Here is an 8,032-nt window from a genome sequence, read left to right as displayed (position 1 = left end):
TGCTGCTATATGAGAGCAAAGCATTCCAGGTGAGGAAACAGCAAGTGCAAAGGCCCTGAGGTTAGAATGAACTTAAAGAGTTCCATGTATGGCAAGAAAGCCAATGGTGATGGAACAGAGTAACTAGGGAAAGATTGAAAGAAGATGAGTTTAAAGACATAGCAGGGCCGGGTCTTATAGTACCTGTTATCTGAGTGAGATGGGAAACCTCAGGAAAGATTTGAGCAGAGAAATAACATGACAAAAGAACAATTTCAGCAGCTGTTTGGACAATGAGCTGTGTGGGGGAAGGATGGCCGCCAGAAGGCCCGCCGGGAGGTTACTGTAATAGCGTAGGTGAGACATGATGACATCCTGCACCTGGGTTGGTAGGAGTAGAGCTGGGGAGAAGTGGCTGGATTTGGGATATATTGTGATGGTAGGGTTGACCAGATTTTCTGTGAATTGGATATAGGGCATAAAAGGGCAAAAAAAAAAAAAAGAGACAAGGGATAATTCTAAGGTTTGGGGCTTAACCAACTGGAAGGACAGAAGTACCATTTTCTGAAATGGGGAAGGTTGTAGCTCCATAGGAGGGGAAGGGGGGGGTTCTGTTTTGGACAAGTTAAGTATATGGCTCCTGCTGGACATCCACATAGAAATGTCAAGTCAGCAGTGGAAGACAGGAGCCTGGAATTCAAGTGAAGACAAGGCTGACAATCTAAGTTTGGGAGTCATAAACGTTTGGATAATTTTTAAAGCCATAGGGATGGGCTAGGGAGTGAGTATAAACAGAGAAAAGAAGTGGTCCAAAGCCTGGGCCCCAGGGCACTCCCATATGGGAAGATGAGAGCTGATTCTCCTGGTTCAGGAAAGTGAAAGTGATGCTGATATAATTCTTGACTCAGCAGTGATTGACTTCACCAAAAATTGTCCATGTAATTGCTGTAAGACAAAGGAAGAAGGAAGAATAGGTATGTGTGGAGTTATCAAAGTAGCACATGATCATCTTCCAAAGTAAGAATATAATAAATATCTCAAAATTATAAATAAATAGCTGTATAAAGATGACATACGAAGACGGGAAGGAACATACCATGAGAAATAACTGAAGAGTAGAAAATGGCTTCTTTGGGTAGGAGGGTGGGGAAGGAAAGAATGGAGCAAAAGATTATTCTTCATTTAAACTTTATACAGTTGACCTTTGAACAACATGGGGACCTAACTCCCCACATGGTGGAAAATCTGCATACAACTTTGACTCTCCCAAAGCTTAACTACTTAGAACCTGCTGTTGACCAGAAGCCTTACTGATAACATAAACAGCTGATGAACACAACTTTGTATATTATGTGTATTATACACTCTATTCGTACAATAAAGCAAGCTAGAGAAGGGAGTTATCAAGAAAATCATATGTACAATACTCTACCATATTTATTGAAATAAATCTGTGCATAAGTGGACCAATGCAGTTCAAACCCATGTCATTCAAGGGTCAACTGTACTTCAAAAGATGAATAGATAAACAAAATGTGGCATACCCATATAATGAAATATTATTCAGCCATAAAAAGGAATGGAGTGCATCCTGCTGTATCAAATATATGCCTCGATACATGATGCTAAGCGAAATGAAGCCAGACACAAAAATCCATATATTGTATGATTCCATTTATATGAAATATCCAGAATAGGCAAATCCACAAAGACAGAAAGAGTAGTTGTTTCCAGGCACTTGGGGGGTGGGGGGTATGTGGAGTGACTGCCAACAGGGGCGGGTTTCTCTTTGGGGGTGATGAATATATTCTGGAATTAGACGGTTAGATGGTACAACCTTGTGAAACTAAAAACTATTGAATTGTACGCTTTGAAAATGTGAAAATGTGAATATTGGGGCACCTGCGAGGCTCAGTCGGTTAAGTGTCTGACTCCTGATTTTGGCTCAGGTCTTGATCTCAGGGTTGTGAGATTGAGCCCCGCGTGGGCTCCGCACCAGGTGTGGAGCTTGCTTAAGACTCTCTCTCTCTCGGGGCACCTGGGTGGCTCAGTTGTTAAGCGTCTGCCTTGGGCTTAGTTCATGATCCCAGGGTCCTGGGATCAAGCCCCACATCAGGCTCCCCGCTCAGCAGGAGGCCTGCTTCTCCCTCCTCCACTCCCCCTGCTTGTGTTCCCTCTCTCGCTGTGTCTCTCTCTGTCAAATAAATAAATAAATAAAATCTTTAAAAAAAACAAAAAAGACTCTCTCTCTCTTTCCCTCTGCCTCTCCCTCTCCCTCCTCCCTCATGAAAAAAGAAAAGGTGAATGTTATGGAATGCAAATTATATATATATAATTTTAAAAATCATATACTATTTGAAATGTTATATTATACAAATATATTGCCTCAGTAAGAATTAAAACTCATTTAAAGTACTACTACACCCCAAGCCTTGAGTTGCCTTGGAAATAGGTAGGGAGCCCCACCTAATTTCAACTTTAGGATTTGCATTATTTTCATCTTGTGATGAAAGCAGCATAAACCAGCAGCCACGACTGCCTCAGTGGCAGTGAAGTCCATGAAGGAAGGTGATGTCCACATCACTGTCCCCTTTCCGATTTCACACGAGGGATTCGAACTGGTGGAAAAGGCCTGCTACCTACTACGTGGGACCCGGAGCAAAATGAAAATGCAAGGCCCTTTGTTCAAAAAGAAGGAAAAGCGTGCTGTTGGTGGTACTAAAATATAAAGCTTTTTCCTTTCTTCTGGTGTCTCTTTCAACTTACAGTGTTTTTTATTTGCTATTAATGCCTTCCTCAGAGAGGAAAAATTAAAAATGTAAATTATTAGCATGAGTTTTGCCATTTATCTTTACATTGTGCAATGCCAGCTTCAAATACAAATAGAACAGCACTTAATTTGCATGTGGAATCACTGAAATCCTACCATTTGTATTTTGTAGCTTGTATATGCATATGTATGTTGTTCTTATCAGAATAACGGAAACACCGGACACAACTAACTCAACTGGTTTTAATTCACTTTTTGGTATGCACATATCCCACCACGATGTTGTGCCTTCAGCTTGCTGCTGAGCAAGGAAGAACAAGAACAGAAAGGGAAAGGAACTTCGGGCTGCCCTATCTTTCCCTTTCCTTCCACATCTTCATTTTTAGCATCAGGGGCTGGCTAATTACAGGGACGTAAAGAATACGCAAATAAGAAAAGATGTGATAAAGGTACCTTGGGGTTTCATGTTTTTTTAAAATGTCTTGACGTCCCTACTGTGTTCTCAGTAAGTTCGGGCTCAAGCGGAACGTGTGGCCTCTCAGGACTATACTCTGTATTCAGTTGTACGGGTGATACACTCACTGTGTACTCGTTTTGAGTTTTGTTGCGCTGCCACGCACTGGAGGCCTACCAGATTCTGCGCTCGTGGGGTGCCCCTAAATCTACGTGAGAGTGGGGTGACAAGGAACACCTACAGACACTCCTATGGTGTGTATCTCGTCTGCTCATGCACTTGCCCCATCGCCCTGCTGGACTTCACTTACAAAACACGAAGTCAAAGCTAACATTATTCAGGGTCTCAAGACTGCGAACAGAGGAGCATGAAAGCGAACCTGGAGCCCTTCTGAGCGAGGGGTCTAGGCGAGGGCACAGAGGACAGGCCCAGAAGCTGGCGCTGCTGGTAGAACCACACCCCCGCCTTCTCGATGATGGAAAATGTGCGGGACTGTTGGTCTTGCTGTCAGCTTCTTCACTGCGCATGTCTAGTCGGAGGCAATGAACATGAATTCGCAATGCCAGTCAAGTGTGTAGGCAGCAGAGCCTCCTAGGTTTTCTGTCCCTCTCCTAACCTTCTCTCCCTTCTCTTGGCTGCTTCTCTTATAAAAGAAATGTTGATGAGTCAAACCAGTTCCCACTATGTTTCAGGAAAGCGTGTTCACTTCTGCCTTCCTAGGATTTGTGCTCATAATTTTCCTCTTTGACACATCTAACCCCGCCATCCTCCCGCTCCCACTACAAACAATAACAAACCCTGTCTTGATTTCCGGGACAACGTTCTGCTTTCTTTGCAAAACGCCTCCGACAGGCCCGCTCACACACAAAGTGGACACTCTCTGAACTCCTTGAGCATTCCTCGGACCCGGCGATCCAGTCATTCGGGCTTGGTTTTGTTGATTTTTGCTTTTGCGGTGTTGGTTTTGTCCCTTTAACTAGAGAATACTCTTTGACTCCAAGCATGGTGTTGTGTTTCTCTGGTGTCCTTCACAGCCCCTGGGACTGCTGTGTCCATTGTATGTTGAACGAAGGAAAAAGTAAGTGAATGAATGAGTGAACGACAGCCAGAAACTGCAGGATGAAAGTCAGAAAATCTGAGGTCTACGTGATGGCTTTCCTATGCATATTTGATAAGCTGCAAATATCCGTCTTTTGGCTTCAGTTTGTTCGTTTATTAAATTGAGACAGTTTGGGATCAGCTCACTTTGTCCAGGACAAATTGCATTACTAGCACAATTGTTAGAATCTGCTGGGAGGAAAGAACTATAGTCGTACAGCAACCTTACCATATCCTTTCCTCTCAATACCCACTGGGATGTCTGAAGATGTGAAAATAATAGTTATTTATTTATTTATTTATTTATTTAAAGATGTTTATTTATTTATTTGAGAGAGAGAATGAGATAGAGAGAGGGAGCATGAGAGGAGGGAGGGTCAGAGGGAGAAGCAGACTCCCCGCTGAGCAGGGAGCCCGATGCGGGACTCGATCCCGAGACTCCAGGATCATGACCTGAGCCGAAGGCAGTCGCTCAACCAACTGAGCCACCCAGGCGCCCCGAAAATAATATTTAAAGTATTTATTTGTATTCCTATTAAATCAGCGCTCTATCTTAGTGCAAAAAAATAATCACTGATCCTACAAGTGTAAAAAAAAACCCCAATTATCCTGAACTTTGGTATATCTTGGGAAATATGAATATAGCTCTAGTTCATGGCATTTCACCAGTTACACTAATTTTTCCGTGCATAATCTTGTTCCCCAAATCAACGCCCTGCACTGTACCTTAATTTAAGAACTGCCTCAAACACAAAAGGAGTATAAAGTCAGACAGACTACCAGTGGCTTGGAAGTGGCAAAAAATATATGTATTAAATTTATAGAAAAATTGGTCCTTCTGTGAACTTTCGAGGACAGACAGATGACTTGCTGAAATGGCCTTATTCAAGTGTCACACTTCGATGGTGTGTTTCAGTTAACCTTCCTCTCCTTCCCCACCCCCACACCAGTCTAGGAACAGAACGTTGGTCAATCTATGTGAATAATGCCAGTTGGTCCCTGAAACGAATCCTCCAAGAAGGATCTGTGTATGAATGTGTATGGGAAATGATGGAGGAGACACTTCTACTTTCTGGGACCAGATGTCTTGGTAGAGCTCATGTGTGCATTTTTAATTTACAATTAAGGGACACTGGGGGTCCAGGAGGTTAACTAACCTGCCCGAGGTCACATGGCTAGTATGTGAAAGAGTTTGAATCCAAACCTTCTGTCTGTTACACCGGTAGGCTTTCTAGTGTCCAGCTAACTTTCATTCATAAAATGGAGGAAAAGGAAGAGGGGCTATTGAAACGTGTAAGAATCTGAAAAAGAACTCTACATTTACTATCAGCTTTTACCAGTTTTGATCCTAAATATAAATCAGCCAACCAGAAACATTTGGAAGTGAAAAACAAAACAAGACAAAAAGACACCAATGAAACCAGTTGTCTTCTTTCCCTGTTATTCACACACTTATAGATGGGCAAGCTGATATCATAAATCCCCATGCTTCATAAGTTCATGGGAAGATGAGGGTCAGAGATTCTGCTCACCAAAACGCCTTTCTTCTCTTTCATTTCACAGCTGAACTTCTTTTCCCATCCTGTCCAGTGACCGTGTGACTGAGTTCTAGCCAATGGGAGCATAGCAGAAGTGATTCGTGCTCCTTCCAGTTTTGTAGTTCATAAGTTTCTGCGTGTTCTCCTCCAACCTCCTGAGGTGGAGATCCCCTGAGCAGCCTTAGAAGGTAGATGCTAAAGGTGGAAGAACTGCCATCAGTCTAGGTTCCGGAATAATTGAAGAGACCCTGGCACCGCACCCTACTTCCCAGAACTAGACCACTCTGGACTGTCACGTGAGCAAGAAACAAGCTTCTGTTATGTTGACCCGTAACCTGTTTGGGTATTTTTATTACAGCAGCCTATCCTAACGAATATAGGTCCAAAAAGTTCCTTCTTCCACACTCAGGCAATGCCCAAATGCTATGGTCTTATTCCTAAATGCAGTATTTATGCACAACTGTACACCAAAAACAGATGGTAGGTGGGAAGCGGGGGGAAGAAGGAAGAGGGCGGTATTTGATGACTTTGGTCTTGGATATCTAGCAGTGATTAATTCCCTGCGTTTCACAGAGCAACTGCTGGTGTGCCCCACCATTAGAGGGTTGGGGTTTCACCCCGTGTCACCAACTAGCCCTTAATTTCTACTTCTGTGCAAGAAGGAATTGAAGAATAAGATATCAAAGGCCCTTCCTAGTTTTGTTAAGAGATGAGTCTCAATTCCAATGCCAGAATTAAATGTAGTCTGAGAAGCAAGCAGGATTTTGTAGGACTGATATTCAGCTTGAAGGCTCTGGGTTAACAGTTATCCACTCTCATTTACTGGAAAGCATGCCGGACTTCTTAGGTATTTTGATTATCATCCTTGCTTCTTTCTGTCAGAAGTCAAATTTAGAACTTTCTCAAGCTCCCTGCTTTAGTCAGATTATACGAAAAGGGAATGAGTAAGACCAGGGGGTTCCCAAATTTGGATCTGAGAAATACTAGTTCTGAGATGTTAATAGGTGTAGTAAGAAAAGAGAATAGGGTTTGGATAAATAAATTTGGGGAATACTGGGTTGAACGGATATAACCCAGCTGGACAGATAGTACCCCCCCCAATCTTCATAAGCTGATACCATGTCAACTCTACTCCTAGTGGCATTCAGCCCCTTCACCATTTTCCACAAGACATTTCAATGACAAGCAGCCAACCTGTGATTTTATTCTTTTCAGTCTTTGCTGAGGCTTTCTTTGGGAAAATGAAGGTTTATCCTTCTACCCACAGCGAGCTATCTTGAATATGCTCATGAGCTATACCTCTTTTCCAAGATCGCTTTTTCTTGGCACACATGGAAGTCCTCTTTGTCCTTCCTTCACTCACATCCAGTTTCTTCATTGTCCTGAAAATGTTGGCCCCAAACCTGCGTATTGCCTTCAGTAAAACAAAAGTCCTATAGTTAATTGGCTCCCCTTTTTATAGAAGGCATTCAGAGACCATCTGTTGTTTCTTAAGCAGTCCCTTATAGACTCAATGCCACCTCGATCCTTAGTAGATTATTAAAATACTCCTTTCAACCATCTGTAGGGTTTTCCCAGGGAGCAGTTATATTAAAATGAATTTTAAGAAATTATTGGATGCTATTTCTTTACTGCAGGACTTCTCAGAGCCTTTAATATGCTGATTTGTAATATAAATCCTCTGTGGAGAAGATAATGTGCAGTGCTTCTTAGTTTATTTGACCATAGGAAATACATTTTGGGAAATATGGGGTATAAGTCAAGCTTTCTTTGCTTTGGATCAGGACAGGAGCCATACCTCTGCCTTCCCATTTTGCCACAGAATTCTACAACCCTTTGGTTTTCCACTGTGTCCCTCTTGCCAAGCTTTCCTCTGTTCATCGTGATGGCTCTACCCCCATGACATGATTCCCTTCCCAAGGCCCTGCCTCCAAATCCCATCACCCTGGGGGTTAGGGCTTCAGCATATGAATTTGGGGGGGATGCAATATAGTCCATAGAAGTCACACTTAATTAGCTATCTTAAAAACAAACTTACACATCAAACTTTCCGAGAGAGTGGTCTACACCTACTGCCTCCCCTCACTCACTCCGCATCACATCCCAGGCTGCTGCCGTCTCTCCCTGTCCTTCCTCCTGTCTATCCCCTTATAGTCACCGAGAACCCTCTGAATGCAGATCCAATTACTTCTA

Source organism: Callorhinus ursinus, unplaced genomic scaffold, assembly GCF_003265705.2.
Source record: "Callorhinus ursinus isolate GAN/ISIS: 27379988/994484 unplaced genomic scaffold, GSC_fseal_2.0 scaffold4, whole genome shotgun sequence".
In the NCBI taxonomy this organism is placed as follows: Eukaryota; Metazoa; Chordata; class Mammalia; order Carnivora; family Otariidae; genus Callorhinus; species Callorhinus ursinus.
Note: the sequence above shows the minus strand (reverse complement) of the source record.